The sequence below is a fragment of the Lolium perenne genome, chromosome 6 (genome assembly GCF_019359855.2).
Source record: "Lolium perenne isolate Kyuss_39 chromosome 6, Kyuss_2.0, whole genome shotgun sequence".
In the NCBI taxonomy this organism is placed as follows: Eukaryota; Viridiplantae; Streptophyta; class Magnoliopsida; order Poales; family Poaceae; genus Lolium; species Lolium perenne.
In genome coordinates, this window is record NC_067249.2 from 69,686,523 (window position 1) to 69,708,272 (window position 21,750).

General features: G+C 45.1%; 1 long non-coding RNA gene across 1 annotated transcript; it reads right to left on the reverse strand.

Annotated features, from left to right (window-relative positions):
• Positions 1 to 19,668: 19,668 nt before the first annotated feature.
• Positions 19,669 to 20,528, reverse strand: LOC127307619 (uncharacterized). The gene is made up of 2 exons (XR_007855696.1): positions 20,398 to 20,528; positions 19,669 to 20,261 (listed from the first exon to the last, which is right to left on the reverse strand). It is a non-coding gene; the product is annotated as an uncharacterized lncRNA (long non-coding RNA).
• Between the last annotated feature and the right edge of the window lie 1,222 nt (positions 20,529 to 21,750).

Genomic DNA, 21,750 nt, shown 5'->3' on the forward strand with positions numbered 1-21,750 from the left:
GGCGGATGGACACTTACAGCTCAGGCTCTCAGTAGCAACACGGAGACGATCAAGAGCGTGCTGTTCAACTGCAGTCGCAATTTCACCTTTTCTTTTTATCAATGCTGCCATCGCATGAAGATTGGTTATGTCCTTATTCAGTCGAGATATTTGATCGCGTAAACGACGAACCAGGTCGGATTCATCGCTAGCCGAAGGATTCAAAGAAGGATCAGCATAAGAAGAAGGCGAAGGAATCTGCAGCATAAGTCGTAGTTCAGAACAACATTAGTAAAAACTCCCATCGGGAGCATTGAAGCATGGATATATTATAATCAAAAGGGGCTGTTAATGCTGGCAACAGAGCTAAAAGTAAAACAGGGCTAAGCTAAAACTGTATCAAGCCTTAATTACAACAAGACATCATTTAAGGAGCAACTGATGATGATCCGGGAGCAGCTTCGGGTGCAGTCTTGGTCTTCGCCTCGTCAACCAGCTTGAGGAGTTGATTGGCGCATGTTACTGCTGATTGTTTGAAAGGCTCAAGGTTGATCAGGTGACCATTATCATCTACAGGCAATGCCTCAGAAAACCTTTCTAGCTCAGAGCCCAGCCCATGACCCATCAACAGCTGGAAAGTAAGTACCGCCCCAAATAAACGAGAACAACGCTTAAGTACCTCCACAGGTTCAGAAGGGTCGATGAGGAAGCTCTCTGCCATCTCGCTGAGGGTCTTGACTTGCTTCATCTTTGGGAAATCATCGAGTACAGCCTCGACAATGCTCCCTTAGTCTTTTGCAGAAGTCCAAGAACTTGGACATTGGATTCAGCAGCAAGTGACAGGGCATCGGACATAGAGTCTTCCCGAAGCTTGCGGGCTCGGTTGATAAGCAGCTTGAAGGGAAAAGTACTGAACACAAACGTATCTGAAGGAACTTACTCATTAAGTTCGCAATGGATTCACGGAGGACGCCTTCTTTTTCATCAGCAGCAGCTGCTGCCTTGCGTCTAGCATCTTGCTCATCCTTCATATTTTGCTTCAACTTCTTCAGCTCATCCTTCAGCAAAGTGTTTTCATTCTGGGCATTGGTAGCGAGCCTGTTGGCTTCCAAAACTTGATCATCCGAAGTCTTGATGGTCTTCGGAAGTTGAGCATTTTCAGATTCCAGGCGAGTGAATTGGTCAGCAAAATCTGCCACAGCGTCAACTGTGGCATAAATTGGCTGCAGAGCAAAAAAGCCAAGAAATTTCAGTCGAATGCTAAAATCCATCATAAAAAAGGTAGAAACCAAGCTGGATAAATCACTTACATGATCGCGAGTAGCTGATGGAGTGGAGACATCGCCAGAAGGGATGACCTTCGATACTGGGATCTTCTCCACAGTCGTCCTTGTGGGCGGTGTTCGTTTGGCAGGCGAAGGATTTGACTCCTTGCCTGATTCGGGTCTTCCAGAAGAAAACTTAGCCCTCTTTGCGAGAGGAATCTCATCGTCAGAGCTGCTAGCAAAACAATGATGTTAATCATAGAGAACAAAGGAAGCAAGTTATAAGGAAGAAGCGATTACTCACAGGTCTAAGTCATCTTCGTCGGCAAAGAGGCTTGCCGAATTTTTCGGAGCAGGGGGAGGTGCTGGCGTGGGAGGCAGCTCCTTGTGACGGTAAAGCACACGTCCGTTGGGAACCCCAAGAGGAAGGTATGATGAGTACAGCAGCGAGTTTTCCCTCAGTAAGAAACCAAGGTTTATCGAACCAGTAGGAGATGAAGGCCACGTGAAGGTTGTTGGTGAAGGAGTGTAGTGCGGCGCAACACCAGTGATTCCGGCGCCAACGTGGAACCTGCACAACACAATCAAACTACTTTGCCCCAACTTAACAGTGAGGTTGTCAATCTCACCGGCTTGCCGAAAACAAAGGATTAAACGTATGGTGTGGAGAATTATGTTTGCTTGCAGAAAACAAAAGAGAACAATGATTGCAGTAGATTGTATTTCAGATGTAAAAGAATGCACCGGGGTCCACAATTCACTAGTGGTGTCTCTCCAATAAGATAAATAGCATGTTGGGTGAACAAATTACAGTTGGGCAATTGAAAAATAGAGATGCATATACATATCATGATGACTACTATGAGATTTACTTAGGGCATTACGACAAAGAACATAGACCACCATCCAGCATGCATCTATGCCTAAAAAGTCCACCTTCAGGTTTGCATCCGCACCCCTTCCAGTATTAAGTTGTAAACAACAGACAATTGCATTAAGTACTGTGCGTAATGTAAACAATACAAATATCCTTAGACAAAGCATTGATGTTTTATCCCTAGTGGCAACAACACATCCACAACCTTAGGGGTTGCTGTCACTCCCCCAGATTCAATGGAGACATGAACCCACTATCTAGCATAAATACTCCCTCTTGGAGTCACAAGTATCAACTTGGCCAGAGCCTCTACTAGCAACGAAGAGCATGCAAGAACATAAATAACACATATATGATAGATCAATAATCAACTTGACATAGTATTCAATATTCATCGGATCCCAACAAACACAACATGTAGCATTACAAATAGATGATCCTGATCATGATAGGCAGCTCACAAGATCTAAACATGATAGCACAAGAGGAGAAGACAACCATCTAGCTACTGCTATGGACCCGTAGTCCAAGGATGAACTACTCACGCATCAGTCCGGAGGCGGGCATGTAGAGCCCTCCGGTGATGATTCCCCTCTCCGGCAGGGTGCTGGAGGCGATCTTCTGAACCCCCCGAGATGGGATTGACGGCGGCGGCGTCTCTGGAACTTTTTCCGTATCGTGGCTCTCGGTACTAGGGTTTTCACGACGGAGGGAATAAATAGGCGAAGGGGCAGCGTAGGGGGGCGCTCGAGGGGCCCACACCATATGGCGGCGCGGCCAGAGGTGGGGCCGCGCCGCCCTATGGTGTGGCCGCCTCGCGTCCCCTCTTCATATCCTCTTCGGTGTTCTAGAAGCCTCCGTGGAAAATAGGACCGTGGGCTTTTGTTTCGTCCAATTCCGAGAATATTCGTAAACTAACTTTTCTGAAATCAAAAACAGCAGAAAACAGGAACTGGCACTGCGACATCTTGTTAATAGGTTAGTCTCGGAAAATGCATAAAAACATTATAAAGTATGACTAAAACATGTTGGTATTGTCATAAAACTAGCATGGAACATAAGAAATTATAGATACGTTGGAGACGTATCAATGGTTAACTCTTATCTTTTACCATATGCTTTATTTGGTGTAAATATGATCTTACGTATATTTACAAACGATCACCGGGAAATATTTCCTAATACCTCTTGTCCTAGGACAATTGCCAATCTATTATGAGGTAGAAATTTATTGATCATATTTACATTGGCTCTTGTGTTTAAATTGTCTTATTTATTGCCATAAATTTGTTATGCTTTGACTCCCATGTGTCTTCCTTGCATCTTATGTGTCTAATTTGTCTATTCAAACTTTCTTAGCACTTTTAGTAGATATAGGTAGCATGATGATCCTAGTTTTGTGCATTTTGTATTCTTATGCAAAATCCTAGATAATGCACTAATCTTGGGGGAGCTCTCCTATATTTGTTATAATACGTAACATCTCTTGATCATTATCAAGAATTTGGTTTTGGGAGACATAAATTTTCTTTTTGGTACTTTGTGCCATCATAAAAAGTGTCGAGGGTTTGGTTTATTTGTTAGAATCTTGCTCACTTGGGAGTTGGTTATCTCATTCCTTTGTGTTTAGGTTTAATTAGCTTCTTATAATGAGATAATTCTTTGGAGTCAATCTTGTGTTGATTTGATTCTATGATATAATTTGGACAACCATTGTCTCTTGATTTATTTGGTGTTTTGTCCAAATTATATCTTTCTTTGGTTCTTGAAAGTATTGTGCATACATGTTTAATATATGTCTATCTTATGGCATGTGTTACTTTCTTTGATCCAATATATAGGGTAAACTCCATCAAATCCTAATTTGGCTAAAATGTGCATGAAATTCAATTTCATATCTATATGCACATAGTATTGTGGAGTTTGTCCTATATGTTGTAGTGTGTCTAACTACTTCAGACCCAATTAGTTCGGAGACCATTTTGTACTTACCTTTGTGTTAGGTACAAGGAGATACATTGGATGCTTGTCTCACACTTAGGAAGAAGTGGTGACTCAATGGTAATTTGAGGCAAGCTAGGATGGTCAACATACGCATATCTACTACATCTACACCAATGCTATCTCGGTAACAAGTATCTTCTCATGCATATTTTTCTAGCATCCAACCATGTGGTTGCATCTTGGCATGAATCTCTTGATTTGCAAATGTTGTGCTTCTTGCTAAAAGTCTTAATGAAACCTCTTTATTGTGAATGTGAGTAATTTGAGATGAGTGCATTTGTTGGGAAGTATATTAAATCAGGCTCATGATTCATCCATCCCAACTATGCCTATCTAGCAATTTTATTGCATATCAATTCCTCAAGGCTCTCACGTGTGCAATATCGATGAAAGTGCAAATTGAGTTATTTCTTTGGTATCCTTGTTTGTGATACTTGTTGCTTTTCTCAAAGCATCCCAACTATCTTCTATCCCTTGTTGATATTTGTGATGTATTTTAGATGTTTGTGGTTGAAGTTCATGAATGTACAATAAGATAAAATTGAGCCTTTGGCGATGCTATTAAGCAAAAATTCTTATTGGTATATTGCATGACTTCACTTTGGGATATCATACTATATTTCTTGAGTATCTATTTTGTGTGTACATGTTTCTTTGTGGATAAACATCTTAGTGATTTTGTCCGCTTAGTGAATATTATACACATAAGAGATGATACATCTCCATTTGATATGTTATTTATTTGCCGCATGTTGATTGGTCATGCTAAGCAATATAATTCATTGAAGACTATGATGATGCTATTTTCTCATCCTTGTAATAGTCCTATAATATGCTTTGTCATGCCTTTCACATATCCTCTTGGTTGAGCCTTTTATTATGTTGCCTCTTACTTGTTGCTCAACTATTTGTTTGTTGCAAGTGTTAAGCTTAATTTTCTATCTATGATCTATTGCAAATGTTTGTGTTTTAAATGGTAATGAGGGAGTGAGCATTCCATGTTATGCATATTGTATTCAAATGCAACAATTTAATTTATACATGTACCTTGGGGAGCTTCCTCATTTTATTTAAGGCACTATTTTGTGGTGATCATTAGAGTTTGATTCACTTGGTATCTTTTGTTTTGAATGATATTATGAGAGTGATGATTCCATGTTTGTGCACTTCATACTCCAATGCAAATTGTCTAGTTTTGTGCACAAACCTTGGAGAGCTTCCTCATATTATTTAGAGCAATATTCTTGATCTTATCATAATATCTATCTTTCTTTTGGTATCTTCTTTGTGGTTCATTTGGTTGCTTGCTTCATTTGTTGAAGCTTCTTGACTTTGTTATCTTTTTGCAATCTTTGATCCTATCTATAGTGTGATTTCTTCCGAATATTCGTCATTGGATACGTGCATTTGATTCCACTCAAATTATGAGAAATGCACACGCTATGGAGGAACTCTCACTATATTTGCCTTCTAAATTTTTCACCCATTTCGGCAATTGTGTCAATGGGGGAGATGTTTGGAGGGTTTAAGGGAATTTGGTTATGTCATTGCTTTGTGCTTAAGCATGTGCCTTTATTGCATTGCATCTTGTTGCTTTGCATAGTTGAATAATTAGAGGAAACTCCACTAGGCTTTGAATGCCAATATATGTAATGAAAGTCAAGATCATTCACACATGCATATATTATGGGGGAGTTTGCTCTATATATTCAACTTGTTTGTTACTTAAATTCCTTATATAAACCCACTCAAAGAGATTGTCATCAATTACCAAAATGGGGGAGATTGAAAGTGTATGGAGCCCCCATGTGTGGTTTTGGTAATTAATGACAATCCCTATGGACTAATGTTTGCATTGAGTTATATTTGTAGGTGTTGTCCAAAGGCAATGCTTGAACCATATGTTGGCTTCAAGCTAGGTTGCAATAAGAAGAAATTGATGAAGGATATCAAGTGTCAAGTATGTCTTGAAGATGAAGATGAAGTGAGCCCTCAAGTTACTTCAAGACATCAACATGAAGAAATGAAGTGCAAGTTCAAGATGAGCCAACTCGAAGAGATCATATGCTTGAAGCTTGCCATGAAGAAATGAAGTGCAAGTTCAAGGTGAGCCATCTCAAAGAGATCATTTGCTTGAAGCATGCTCTCCATATGGTGTTCATGGATATGTGAAGATGCGCCGAAGAAGAAGCTCTCACATGATGGATTATGGGGGAGCAATCCACAAGACTTCGTCAAGCAAGCACAATCAAGAAAGGCGTTCCATCTTGTTGCGGTCAAGATCGTCATCATCGAGCTCAAGTGAAATGCGCAAGTATAAGGTTTGCTCTTGATACGGTTTCTTTCTCACCGGTCTCATAGTGTAGTTGGAGACCGGTTTATAGTTTAGTTGCCATACTATCAAGAGGGCTCTCGAGTGAGTAACTCGATCGTATCGTTCGGAGAGAGCTCAAACATTTGCATCCTTGCATCATCTTTCTTGGTTGTTATTTGGATATTATCCATGTGATGTTTTAGAGCTTGTTCTTATTCTCATGACAAGCTTTAGTTCATCAAGAATGATTTTTGCACGGGCAACTTGTTGCATTTTCAAGGTTGGAGGTTTTACCGGTATGTCTTTTTTAGATAGGTCAAACCTTTATTCATTTATTTCTATCCTACCTTACTGTACTATGATGGTTCCCTGCATGATCTTGTAGAGCTTTTTACTAGCTTCGAAACGAGCCCAAGATCATCAAAATCGGAGTCCGGATGCAAAAGTTCTTGAAGTTTTCGTGAAGCAGTTTTTTGGCCGGAAGTTGACCGGAACTTCCGCCATACTTCCGGCGAACTTCCGGAAATGCTGATTCTGCACGCAGAAATCATACCGGGAGCATTCCGGGGACGCCCTACTTCACCCGGAAGTTGGCCGGTACTTCCGGGGGGCGGAAGTTCCGCCCCAAATGACCGGAAGTTCCGGTTTTGACGAGTTTTGTGCATAACGGGCAGATTTCTCTTGCCCTATTTAAGGGGGTCTTCTTCCCCAAAGTTTCCCATCCGTTAGAGCTCGTTTTTGCCTCCATTGTTGACCTTCTTTGAGCTTGCTATCTCCCTCTCCCTCCAATGAATCTTGCATCTATTTGAGAGAAAGATAGAGGAGATCTAGATCTACATCTTCACCAATCAAATCCCTCTCTTTGTGAGGGGAATCCACTAGATCTAGATCTTGGAGAAATTTGGTGTTCCTCCTCCTATTAGTTCTTCCTCTCTTATTCCCCCAATAGCTTTTGTAGTTTTGTTGGAATTTGAGAGAGAAGGACTTGAGCATCTTTGTGGTGTTCTTGCCATTGCATTTGGTGCATCGGTTTGAGTTCTCCACGGTGATTCGTGGAAGTGAAAGCAAGAAAGTTGTTACTCTTGGGTTCTTGAAACCCTAGACGGATTTGAGGCCTTTATGGCGATTTCTTGGGAGCCTCCAATTAAGTTCTGGATGCGTGCCTCAAGCTTTGTGTAAGGCCCGGTTTCCGCCACGAAGGAAATCCCTTAGTGGAACCGTGACCTAGGCCCTTGTGGCGAGGGTCACCGGAGATTTAGGTGAGGCGCCTTCGTGGCACTCGGTGTGTGGTGTGAGTACCGCATCTTGGGGTGAGGCCTTTGTGGCGTTGGTGTGCATCGAGCAACCACACCTCAAGGTGAGCCTCTTGTGGCGTTCGGGAGCACTAAGCCACCGCACCTCTCCACCGGAGATTAGCACTCGCAAGAGTGTGAACTCCGGGATAAATCATCGTCTCCCGCGTGCCTCGGTTATCTCTATACCCGAGCTCTTTACTTTTGCACTTTACCTTGTGATAGCCATCGTGCTTGAAGTTATATATATCTTGCTATCACATAAGTTGCTTGTCTTGCTTAGCATAAGTTGTTGGTGCACATAGGTGAACCTTTGCTTAGAATAAGTTGTTGGTGCACATAGGTGAACCATAGTATATAGGCTTTGGGCTTGACAAAGTAAACGCTAGTTTTATTCCGCATTTGTTAAGCCCATCTCGTAAAAGTTTTAAATCGCCTATTCACCCCCATCTAGGCGACATCCGTGTCCTTTCAGGCAGGGGGGGCTTGGCCTCCCATGTCCAGTTGCTGCAAATAAATCACACATTAGTACACATGTCAAATTGTTTATTATGAGCAAGATGAAAATACATGTTCGAAAGTTCTAAAGTAGTACACTTACTCATTGCCTGAAGGAATGATAAGGGCCTTCTCATCATGGGTCTTAGGCTCCCTCCTCGCCTCGGGGACTTTCGCTTCTCCACGAATCTTCAAGGGCTTCGGCGCACCCCCACCCTCCATCACCTCCAACTCAGCCCTAGAGTCCGACTCGTGTGTAGACTTCGTCTCCATCTCCACCTCCGCACTAGACGGACCCTCTAGGAACAACTCAGGAGCCACGTTGCCAGAAGTGGAGGGTGGCTCGTCAAAGTCCATGTGTACCCCGCCGCCACCTCGTCCTCCACCTCGTCCTCCTCGTCCTCGTCCATCGATACCATCGGCGTAACGCGGATTGGGCACCGTGGGTCGATCACTCCGTCTAGGAGCTCTAGGAATATTCCTCTTTACCTGCGCCATCATCCTAAGCAAGCTCGTCGAGTCTTCCTTGCCGCTGCTCATATTGTTCAGTCACCTGCATTGAGAAAAAGAAAACAGTTAAGCACAAAGACGTAATAAAATGAAGATACTAAGAATAAAATGCAGAATGCAATTAAGAAACATGTTGACAAATAAAATGAAGATACTAAGAATAAAAGACACAATGCAATTAAGAAGCATGTTGACAAATAAATACTAAGAACAAAAGACCCTCACCAGCCATCATCACTCTCACTCTCATACTCTTTCTCTTTCTCTTTCTCACTATCACTATCACTATCTTTTGAGTACAAAGTTGAAGGGTCGATGGGTGGAGGCTCATCATAATTGTCATTCGCCTCAAGTAACTTCTCGAGCATAGATATGTCCTTTAGATCCACCACTGACTCATCACGAGTTTCTGCATCGTTCCCGAGGTCCTCTTCAACAAACGGTTCTAAAATATATTCCCCGAAGTCCTGTTCCTCTTGATAGAAAATCCCCTCATATGTCACAGGGTCAATGTTGTTGTAATCATCCTCAGAGGGAATCGGTAGGTTACCATGTGGCGATACCTGGAAGACGACTTCCCAACCCTTGAGTTCTGCTTTCTGGCATGGGTAGGGCAAATAATAAACTTTCTTGGCTTGGTGATGTCTACGCCCCCTCCTTTTCCTGTAGACAGTGTTGGGCCTCCAAGAGCAGAGGTTTGTAGAACAGCAGCAAGTTTCCCTTAAGTGGATCACCCAAGGTTTATCGAACTCAGGGAGGAAGAGGTCAAAGATATCCCTCTCATGCAACCCTGCAACCACAAAGCAAGAAGTCTCTTGTGTCCCCAACACACCTAATAGGTGCACTAGTTCGGCGAAGAGATAGTGAAATATAGGTGGTATGAATAAATAGTAGCAGTAGCAACGGCACCAGAAAAGTGCTTTGCCCAGGACAGTAAACAAGCAGTAGTAACGCAGCAGTAGTAACACAGTAAACAGTAAACAAGCAGCGATAGCAGTATTTAGGAACAAGGCCTAGGGATCATACTTTCACTAGTGGACACTCTCAACATTGATCACATAACAGAATAGATAAATGCATACTCTACACTCTCTTGTTGGATGATGAACACATTGCGTAGGATTACACGAACCCTCAATGCCGGAGTTAACAAGCTCCACAATTCAATGTTCATATTTAAATAACCTTAGAGTGCATGAAAGATCAATACGACTAAACCAAGTACTAACATAGCATGCACACTGTCACCTTCACACTATGTAGGAGGAATAGATCACATCAATACCATCATAGCAATAGTTAACTTCATAATCTACAAGAGATCATAATCATAGCCTACGCCAAGTACTAACACGGATGCACACACTGTCACCATTACACCATGCAGGAGGAATAAAACTACTTTAATAACATCACTAGAGTAGCACATAGATAAATTGTGATACAAAACACATTGCAATCATAAAGAGATATAAATAAGCACTTCACTATGCCATTCATAACAGTGAATAAGTATTCTGTGAAATATAGCCTAAGAGACCCACACGGTGCACACACTGTCACCTTTACACACGTGGGACAAGGAGTCTCCGGAGATCACATAAGTAAAATTCACTTGACTAGCATAACGACATCTAGATTACAAGCATCATCATATGGATCTCAATCATGTAAGGCAGCTCATGAGATCATTGTATTGAAGTACATAGGGAGAGAGATGAACCACATAGCTACCGGTACAGCCCCAAGCCTCGATGGAGAACTACTCCCTCCTCATGGGAGACAGCAGCGGTGATGAAGATGGCGGTGGTGTCGATGAAGAAGCCTTCCGGGGGCACTTCCCCGTCCCGGCGGCGTGCCGGAACAGAGACTCCTGTCCCCCAGATCTTGGCTTCGCGATGGCGGCGGCTCTGGATGGTTTCTCGTACCGTGGCTTTTTCGTCTCGAGGTTTTAGGTCGAGGGGCTTTATATAGGCGAAGAGGCGGCGTCAGAAGGTCGAAGGGGCGCCGACACTATAGGGGGGCGCGGCCCCCCCCTTGGCCGCGCCGGCCTAGGGTTTGGTGGGCCTGTGCCCCCTCTCTGGCGGTTCTCGTGTGTTCTGGATGCTTCCGGGCAAAATAGGAACCTGGGCGTTGATTTCGTCTAATTCCGAGAATATTTCTTTACTAGGATTTCTGAAACCAAAAACAGCAGTAAAACAAAGAATCGGCACTTCGGCATCTTGTTAATAGGTTAGTTCCAGAAAATGCACGAATATGACATAAAGTGTGCATAAAACATGTAGATATCATCAATAATGTGGCATGAAACATAAGAAATTATCGATACGTCGGAGACGTATCACTTGGTGAGCCACAACAAAGACATCGGCTCCGCTATAGGTGGTGGAAGGCCTAACTTCAACTAACCCAATGGACTTATCACTTCTCTGTCCACCTATTGGGTCAAACCAATGACACTTGAACACGACGATATTGAGTTGCACGTTCGTACGATTGAATGTCAGCTCGTATACACTCTGTAACCTTCCGTAGTAATCAAAGTTATTGGCTCGTTTGGTGTAGACCCCAGTATTTATCGTTTTTGGATTCGCCCGACCCTTCTGGTGCGTCTCTGTATGGAAGCGAAACCCATTCACATCATACTTCTCATACTTGGTCACCTCACGGCTACAACCTTGGGAAACACATTTCAACTCATCTATCATATCAACGTTTCTCTCATGGCCCTATAAGAACATTTCAAATTTGTTGTGTGCATTAGTTACGTGGAATAAGAGGGACAAGTCACATGTTGCAAGGTAAGAGGACAGATTAGAAATTACTTTTTCCATGAACCATGACACGAAGTTTTTATTAATTCCGGGAGCATCCTCTTTCAGTAGAGTGTCCATCTCCGAGGGTTGGGGAAATTCATCATACGGCCACATTTCATCCGTGAATTCGCTGAAAGGAGAAAATAAGAATTAGACCGAGACGAGGTTACTAGCTGCAAAGTAATTTGTTTACCATTTTGACTTACGAATGGGACCACTTCCTTAATGTTCATAAGCACATATAGCATTATGCAATCCTTCTCTTCGTTCTCCAATTTATATTTTGTTCCTTTACCAGCCTTGCCACCAGGGAATTGGAACAGTTGTAGCTTGCGATCATTCTCGGGCACGTCGACATTGTAACGAGTGACCGGGTTATGCTGAGTGGGAACATCATCGGGATAGTACGTTGTCGCGGCATCTGCCATCTCCAGAAGGCATATTGCCTCAGCTATGCATGCTTCAATCTTGGCCTTGTTTCCAGTTATCTTTCGAATATATTTAAACTCTCTCTCAATACAGAACTGCCAACGAAACTGCACCGGGCCATCCAAGAGTGCCTCGTTGGCGAGGTGCACAATGAGATGTGTCATCAGAGTAAAAAAGTCTGACGGAAAGATCATCTCCGAATTGCATAGCAACTCCGGCACTGTATCTTGTAGCTTTGCAATAACCTTGGGACATATCTGCTTAGCACAGAGCGTGCGGAAGAAATGCCTCAACTGGACAAACACTCACCAGACTTTCTCGGGGATATACCCTCGAAGCATCACCGACATGAGCCGCTGAATGCATATATGATAGTCGTGACTCTTGAGCCCGGTGACTTTTCCCGTCGAAAGATTAACTCCCTTACTCATATTCGAACAATAACCATCAGGGAACATCACGACGTATTTGAGCCACCTGAATGCCTCCTTCTTTTGGATGGAATCAAGGCAGAAGTTGGCATGCGGCTTGAACCAATTCTTTTGACGGCCAATAGGACGCTTCATGTGTAATTTTTCCCTATCACAGAGGATCTCAACATCGACTCTAGCCTTGACATTATCCTTTGACTTCCCGGGAATGTTCATGCATGTGTGAAAGACGGACTCCGCGACATTCTTTACGGTGTGCATCACATCGATGTTATGGGGAAGTTCGAGGTGCTTGTAATACTCGAGCTTCGTTAAGGTCGTCTCGTGAGTCCAGTTGTACGTTACACCATATCCCTCAAATTGATGGCCAGTTGGCTTCTTCGGAGGCACGAGAGCACGTAGCTTGGCTTCCACAAGTGTACCATCAAACTTCGGCACATCTTTTTTTTCATGCACAACTTTACCCTTTTTGAAGTACTTTTTGTCTTGTCTAAATGGATGCCTCCTTTTGAGAAACTGTCGATTCGTGTCAAACGCAACATACTTGCGACCCTTCTGTAGCCAAAGGAACTCAAGCCGGTGCCTGCACACTGAGCATAGCCACTTACCAGCTATACACCATCCGCATGTTACGGCGTACCCGGGCATGTCATGCATGGTATACTGCAACCAAACTTTCATGCAGAAATTTGTCTTCGATGCTCGGTTGTACGTCAATGTCCGTAGTACCAAGAGTGGTTCAAATCTTCGAACCCGCGCCTCGTGGAGGTCTGGGACATGTACGGACGGCGCGCCGTTCTTGAGGCTGCCGACGAGCGGCTCAGCGACAACTTCGACCATGGCCAAGTGGAGCGCGTCATGGTGGTTGGGCTGGCGTGCGCCCACCCGGACTGCAGCCTGCGACCCTCCATCAGGATGGCGAAGAGCATGCTGCAGTGCGAGGCGCCGTTGCCGACCTTGCCTGCAAAGATGCCCACTCCAAAGTACTTATGACTTCGTGACTTACTAGTAAGCATGGATGCACGTCTTAAAATGTCAATATTATATAAACATATATAGATATAAATATTTTAGAAACATATCTATACCTAATAATAAAGGAGCTAACGTTTCCTTGGTTTGGTCCGTCTAACCAAAATTTCTGCCAAAATTTTCGTCAACGCTTTTTTTGGGACCGTTTTGCCCTTCCACCAAATCCCTTAATACTACTACTGCTGCCATATACCGGTTCGTTCTCTTTTTTTCTTCGAAGCAACCAAACGAACAAACGCTGGCGCCGTCGGCGTCTGCAAGGGCGGACGCTCCAGGCCGCGCGCGACGCCATCGAGCGTGCAGAGGCGCCGCTCCGACGGCCCGCATCCCGTGCAGCAGCGTCGCTACGCATCTGCACGCCGCACTGCCGCGAGACATGCGCAACTTCCTCCGCCCGCACATCCCGCGGCCCCGCGCGTTCCGCCTCGCCGCTACGCGCGCCTCCCGCGGTCGGCCAGCCTCCAGCCAGGTCCCCGCCGCGAGAAACACCTATGCGCCCCTCTGGCCTGGCCGCCGCCGCGAGCAATCGTTCTGCCCGCGTCTCCCGCCGCCGCCAGCGCACCTCCTGCGCGTCTCCCGCCGCCAGGAAGGCCCTCGAAGACCTCCGTCGTACAGGACCCTGCCGCCAGCGCCAGCGTCAGCCGCGTCACGCCCGAGCTCAGACCTCCATGGCTAGGACGCTGGCGCACTTGTTGATCCCTTTTCTCGCGTTGCAAGGAAGAAGAAATGTGGCAGCTTCGTCTTCGAACATGGATCAGAACGTGTGGACCGGAACGTCTGAACGTCGTGTGGGCCGGACGGCCTGGTATTTTCATGTATAGACACGCAACTGCACGAATGGAAACAATCTTCTCTTATGGGCTGCGAGACAGGTATTGTTGGCCACGGGAGATACGGTGCACTTGAGTGGACGCATTGACTAAAATAGTCCCACCCCGCTCCTTTGTACTGCATTCTACCTGTTCATATACGTTCCACAGTTCCGTAGAAACAAGCAGCAATACAATGGGAAAGAGCCACGTCTAGATCCTCTACATACAAGGTAGACCTGCACGCTGCCGGTTATGAAATTAAAAGAAAAGAAGGATTAAGGTTGCATGTCCTGCACATTGAGAAAGGAGGGATTGTTGGCCTTGCATGATGCACAATTGAAAGGGAAGAAGACGGATGACGGAAGAACTGCAAGCTGTTCGAATCTTAATACTGTGTCTGCCCACGGGATGGCAGGTGCTCACGCAGTGAAGCCAGCAAAGACGCCCGGCGTGTATATTGCTTGCCGATCGTGATCAAAATTAGCCTGCGCCTGCGACCATCTTGGAAGGAGTCCCTCTCAATACCCACCTCCACCTCGGATCAGGCCCCCCTATTCGTGAATTTTCTTTGTTGTACAAGTTCTTTTGCCTTGTATTTGTAATACCGGTGGATGGTACGATGAAAGATCAATTTTCGGAGTTCTGTCACCTACGAACTTTTTCTTCAAGATGGGGTAAGAGGAGTTGCGGTGAATATATGTGGGAAAATCAATTTTCGGAGTTATGCAGCCTAAGAAATTTTCATCAAGATGGGGTAAGAGGAGTTGCGGCCAAAGGTCGGTGGCACTGTGTCCATGTGATCCAACTAATTTTTGTGATTGGAGCTTCATCTAAAGTAATCCTGGTCCAGCTCATGGGTCTACCTTATATCTTTAGGTTTGTTTTTCTTTATATGCGGTTATCTTACATACTTTATAATTTACGCAGAAGTGATGCAGTTTAGTTTATTCTGGCATATTGATAAATAATTCTTTTTTGTTTTCTATTTTTGAAGTGAACATATTTCGTTCATCCGCAGCAACGCGCGAGCATTGTCCTAGTCTATATTTATACCTAATAATAAAGGAGCTAAGGTTTCTGCCAAAATTTTCGTCCAACAATATTTTGGACCGTTTTGCCCTCCCACCAAATCCCATATTACACACAGTGCCACGTACCGCTTCGTTCGTTCGTTCTCTTTCTTCTCCCAATCCCGCAACCGAACAAAGCAACACCCGCCCGCGCGGCGTCTGCAGGGGCGAGCAACCCGAATGAACGCCCGCGCCCGCGCCGGGAGGTGCTATACACCACCCTGGTCGGTGCGGACCAGGCACCGCACCCCCCAGGGTGCCTGTTGGGCCGGCCCAGTGATGTTTGTTTTCGTTTTTTTTCTTCTGTTTTTCTCCTTTTCTGCTGTTTCATTTCTTTTCTTTTTAAAAATTTAAAATGCCAATGTGAAATATTTTCAAAAACAAAAATTTCCAAAATTTGTATATTTTCGAAAAATTGAAAAATATTAATTTCTAGTTTTTTATTTTTTTATATGAACAATTTTTGGATTTGAACAATTTTCAAAATTTGAACATTTTTTAAAAAATTCGATTTTTCCCAAAATTTGAACATTAAAATGAACATATTTTAAATTTTGAACATTTTTCGATTATGAACATTTTTTGGATACGAACAATTTTTTAGCTTTGAACATTTTTCGTTTTAAACACTTTTCAAATTTGAACGTTTTTCAAATTTGAACTATTTTCAATTTTGAACTTTTCAAATTTGGTTTTTCTCGATTTTGAACAAAAATAAAAATAAACAGAAAAGAAAAAAGAAAACAGAAAAGAAAACAGAAAACAGAAAAAGAAAAGAAAAAGATAAAACAGAAACAGAAACAGAAAACGAAAAAAGAAAAAAGGTGAAAATGGGCCAGCCCAATACCCGACCAGGGTGTGCGGTGCCTGGTAGGCACCGACCTGGTCGGTGTATAGGATTTGCCGCCCGCGCCGCGCCGTCGGTGCCCACGTTTCCTCCCACGAATTCTCTTTCTCCGTCGATGGTACCACGAAACTGGTCGTACCAGTAAATTGGCCCATGGGCCTAGACATCTCGTGCGCCGACCAGTAAGATACAGAAAATCTAGATGATGCATTGATATTTTAGTCCCACCTCGCTCGCTAATGCCGACTTTTGCCTGTTTATATGCTCACAAATTTCCTGGATTATCAGCGAGCTGTCCCAAAATATCAACCTGCAGAATGGTCCTTCAAAGAGGAAAAAACTTCTAAACAATATATAGAAGTGAAACCGTGATGGAATTGAGGAATTGCAGGCAAGCTGATCTCAGATCTTGAGGAATGGGGAAAGAGAGGCGGAGAGGCATAATTGAGTCGGGCAAGAAGCGACTGGTTGGCGCCAGGAGATCCGAAATGGACAGAGCTGGGCGTCCCCCGGGGGATCAAAGCCCCGATCCCCCGGGTGGAGAGGACTGACACGTGTCCCTGGGAGCACTCAATTAACGACGGAATAATCTCCCTTCCCTTCAAACCAACTCGCAAAAAAATCCCATCTCCCTCTGCAGCACGTCTGCACCGCTCCCTCGCAGAAGCCTCCTACGCGGAACTCACGCCGATTACGAAGGTCCGCCGTGCTACAACCGCCGCCGGTGACGAACCTCTGCATCCGGCTTGCAGCAGCGACGGGAGCTTCGCAGCAAGTCCCGCAGCATCATCGGCTCGTTGTGTCGCCTACCACTGCCAGCAGCACCATCTACCAGGCCGACCGCCGGCCAGCAGCACAACCGTAATCCATGCAGCATCGCCGGGCGAGGCTGCCAGCAGTGCTGCCTACCGCCGGCAGCAACACCGTTTGCCGCTTGTAGCAATGCCACCCAAAGGTTAGCAGCAGCGCCGGCCATCAGCGACGGTAGCCCATGGTAGCAGCGTCGGGTGCCGAAAGTAGCAAATCTGGACTTCGAAAGTAGCAACACTCGAAACCGTCAACAACACGCGCACCGGCGACTTGCAGTAGCGCCGGCCATCCCAGGCAGCAGTGCCGGTCGCCCATGGCAGCAGCGCCGGACGCGGAAAGTAGCAAATTCGGACACCCAAAGTAGCAACGCCCCGAAACCATCGGCAGCAGGCACCCCCGGCGACTTGCAGCAAGCGCCCCGGCGACTTGTAGCAGCGCCGGACGGCGAAAAGTAGCAATTCCAGATGCCCAAAGTAGCAAACGCCTGGTACCGTCGGCAGTAGGTCGCCCCGGCAACTTGCAGCAGCGAGCGGCGCCTTGGCTACGGCTTGTAGCAGGTCTGGCCATCTGTTGTAGCAGCGGTGGCCGGCTTTTGTAGCAGCGGCGGCTGCTGCGAGCGAGGACTGGAGATGGGAAGCGCGGACCTGCAAATTCGAGCTTGAGGCAGAGATCCATGGACTGAAGGAGAAAGGTAGGCGTAGGGGAGGTGATGGGCTGCCACCGCCGGAGTGGAGGGTGATGGGGATTGGTGGCCACCGGAGCCAGGATGCTCATGGTGTGGAACGGAGGGGGAGGTGGGGAGCGGCTGAGGGGCTCTCGATTTCTCTGGAAGCGAGGACGAGGGGATAGGAACGAGGAGGCGAGCGATGGCCTTGTGTTGATTTTTTTTGCGGGCAGTCATCGGTGGGCCCAAGGAGAAGGATGTCCACGCGATTGGAAGCATCGGAGGGCCACGCACCCGGAGGTTGCGAGCGAGCGCAGCCTCCGGGGGAAGAGAATCATTTTCCATCCGAAATTGCTGGCGCAACGCGTGCGGGGAAGAGCCCCTGGCAGGAAGAGAGGAGCGAAGGGAGGAATCGCAGCGAGGAAGGTGGGGGAAGGCGCTCGGCGGGCTGCGTTGAACGTGTGCGCCGGCCTCCAGCTCCTAGCCGCCTCGCGTCCTATCCTGGTGGTGGGGGGATAGGATGTGAGCAAGTAAAAGACGCCACGACTCCCTGAGTTGAGTGAGCAAGCTAAAAACGAACGACTCGCCCACTATTCAATCTGGTCACATCCTACACAAGATTTATAATGCCTTATTTTTCACGTTTCACAATTTTTACATGAATCTGAACTCAGTACTTAATGAGACAAATCACACCTTCTGACCGGTAAATCTGATATAATACTACAAAAGTTAAATATTTTCTCTGGTTTAAAATAATTGCATAAAAATGGATGTTTATGCCGGAAAGTTTGTTTCTGCCTTGCGCCGGCCTATAATGGGACGCAACATTAATGTGTTCATGCCGGACGGATTACGACACAATTATTTCTGCAATTTTTTCCTATATTTTTTTTATCAAACATAATAAAATTTAATTTTGAATAAAACTAGAATGCGAAGTAAATAAAAATGGAGGGAGTAAGAGGAAGAGACGAGAGTATAAAAATATAATATTATATTACACTTAAAATAAGACACATGTCTAAAATAGTTGATTAAGTAAATAAAAAGAGCATATGAAATAAAAATTAAACATTACAACGGAAATGTTAACTACAGTGGGTTACACGGGTCGATCAACTTTGGAGAAAAATTTAATTTCCATATATTTCTATCGAAATGTTTATTCTTTCTCTCCCATTGCAATGCACAAAAACTATATATATTGTATGGTCGATCATCTAATAAGCCCAGCACAACGTCCTGGTACGTCACGTGGGAGATATTCGTCTATGTTGACAACACGCCGTAACATAACCGGAAACCGAAGAAGAAGTGTAAGAGCAAAAGAGGAGGACGCTGCGATTAGAGTTGCTCAATCCGCCGTGGCACGACCAGACATGCTGCATGCGGTAGCAGTCCCGAGGGTCGCCCGCCTTGACGCGCAACATGGGGGAAACCGGATCAATGACTGCGGGGATAGATACTACAAAATTTTGAAACCGTTGGCAGAATATTATTTGTAAACAATTCATTTGAATTTATCTTTAACAAAATTTAAGAATGTTGCCCACCAACATCACCGGATTGTGGTATTACAAGTTGGTATAGTGAGATACTTTGCAATCTACTATTATTATAAATAGGAGAAAATAAGACCATCATCGACAATGGTGCTAAAGAGGAGAATTATCAACACAAATGGTTTATTTACGTACTTTCTTACCCGGACCCGGTGCAACGCACGGGCACTTTTGCTAGTACTTTAATAATAAAGAAGCTAGATTTCTACCAAAAAGTTTTCGTCAACACTTTTTTTGGAGACCGTTTTGCCCTCCCACCGAAACGCATAATACTGCTGCCACCTACCGGTTCGTTCGGCCGCGCTCGATGAAACCTAATCGTCCCTCACCTTCCCGTGCCCGACCCAATCTCCTTTCTCCTCCGCCACCGCAAACCACCTCTACTTATGCACGCGCCCGACCTCGTCTATCTGTCCATCCTCGCCTCAATGGCGTACAAGCGGATCCTCGAGGAGCCTGCAGAGGATTCATCCCCCATCTCCATTGACCTGAATCCTTCACTACACAAAGAAATTGACCCCAAATAGACAGATCTGAGACATGGCGCGCAGACCTTCTGCCTGCATCCCGGTCCTCCGACCACTGCGGCTGGGCGCCCTTAAGTTGCGACAAGGACGACGGCCAATCCGAACTCCTGCCCAGCTTCTCGCAAACACGAACAACACAGCGAGGCGGCAACGGCGGCCATCGCCAACGGCCGGTCAGCGGCATGGCGACGCCCTCCTGGCTCTTTCCGCTCGCCGCCGCCGGAGGGAACCCACGCATCGGCCCCTGCCCCTCCGCACGCACGCCGTCACGAGGTGTTCCGCTGCTCACGAGGTGCTCCGATTGGAGGCGATTGGGGAAGAGCGTGGAGGATGGTGGTAGGGGATGAGGAGTGCATGCGGAAGATGAGTTGCTCCTTGATCTGGATTCACCGCTTACTCCTATTTTCCGGCAGCAATCGATGGGGGAGGCGCTGGACGGGAGCAACATCGGCGCTCTTTCCAGCCAGGAACTGCGAGCACATCCACGCGAACATTGGCTTGCTTCACGGTACCAATTAACTGTAGGAACAACACGGAGGTCAACGGGGAAATTCTCGAAATCAAACCAAGCAGCTTGAGAGAATCTAACTCGATCTACAGAATCAGTTCATACTAAAGTTTCAAAAACTGAAACGAAGCAGATCCATCCACTTACCAGATAAGCCTCGTGCTATCTAGCTCCGTATTATATATGCCATCATTCCCTGAGTTATTTAACAGTGTCTTCCAAGAACGACTGTATGTTCGAGCTTTGACAATATCTTCCAGGTCCGTCCGCCGAGTTCTCTGACAGTATCTAACGACGACAGCAACATAAAGTGCTTTGAGAGGGAGATAGTATCTTCCAACAATATTTAATCAGTTCTTTAGTGTCGGTCTTCCCATCTTTCAGCTCCACGAGTTCTCCTTTGTGTATTGCTCTGGTTGCTTTCATTGGATTCAAAACTCAGGAGCATTGCGTCATATAATTGGATTGCTGAGGTACGTCAACTGCTACTATTTTTGCTAGGAAATTTTGGGATATGCTGAAACTGGACTAAGTTGGCAGTGCAAAAGTTAGTTATGATTTATTGATGATAGACACTTCCGTAGAATACTTTACATGATTTTATTGTGTGAAGTTGTCGTTGTTTATTTTGTGAAATAGGTGCAGGCCGCAGTGGAATGTCAGTCAAAACATTAAAGGAGTTTAACACTATGGAATTGCTGAATCTGATATAAAATCAACTTAGATGTTTTTGAAACAACTCCAAGCACCGGAGAGGGCGACAGTAGAGGGGGACAGCCAGCAATTAAGGTCATGGCTATGGTGGAGGAGGAGAGAAGGAGGGACATCATCATTATATAGTGGAGTGGTTCAGTGGTGTGGGGATTGAAAAGAAGATATGAGAATAATCCAAATAAAAATATTCTTCCACCGTTAGTAATAAGACCGAGGAAGTAGTATATTTCAAAATATAATTCAAAATAGTTGATTAAGAAACAAAACAACAATGAAGTGTATAGATGAAATTTAAAAATTGAGTAAGTTTGATTAAGTGGGTCTATCGACTTCGAGCCAAAATTTTAGGTTGAGCAGTCCCTGCCCTCGTACTGAAATATGAAATAGGTATATCATATCATTCTGGGGTGCTTATAGCAGTGTAATTGATGTAGCATACCACTTGGTCCTATGCATTCACTGAAAAACCAAACTTCATCCTTTTCTCCAGCGTCTCCACCTCAAGAAGTCATCCCCTGATTTTCATGATTCCATCGGTGAGGATACTGCTAGGAGAGGGAAAGAAAATTAGGGATCATCTGTACCATACCAGAGAAGGGTTTTTATTTACTCTTTGCATATAAAGTGGAATGATACAATAAGCAAAGATTTTCGTGAAAAAATAAAACAGCATGTCGTTCAATACCAATATTTTGTAAGATCATGGGGTTATGTCTGTCTTCCTATTATGCCCATGACTTTGTTCATTTTGCAGATAGATTGTGCCCCGACTTATTTGGCTGTAAC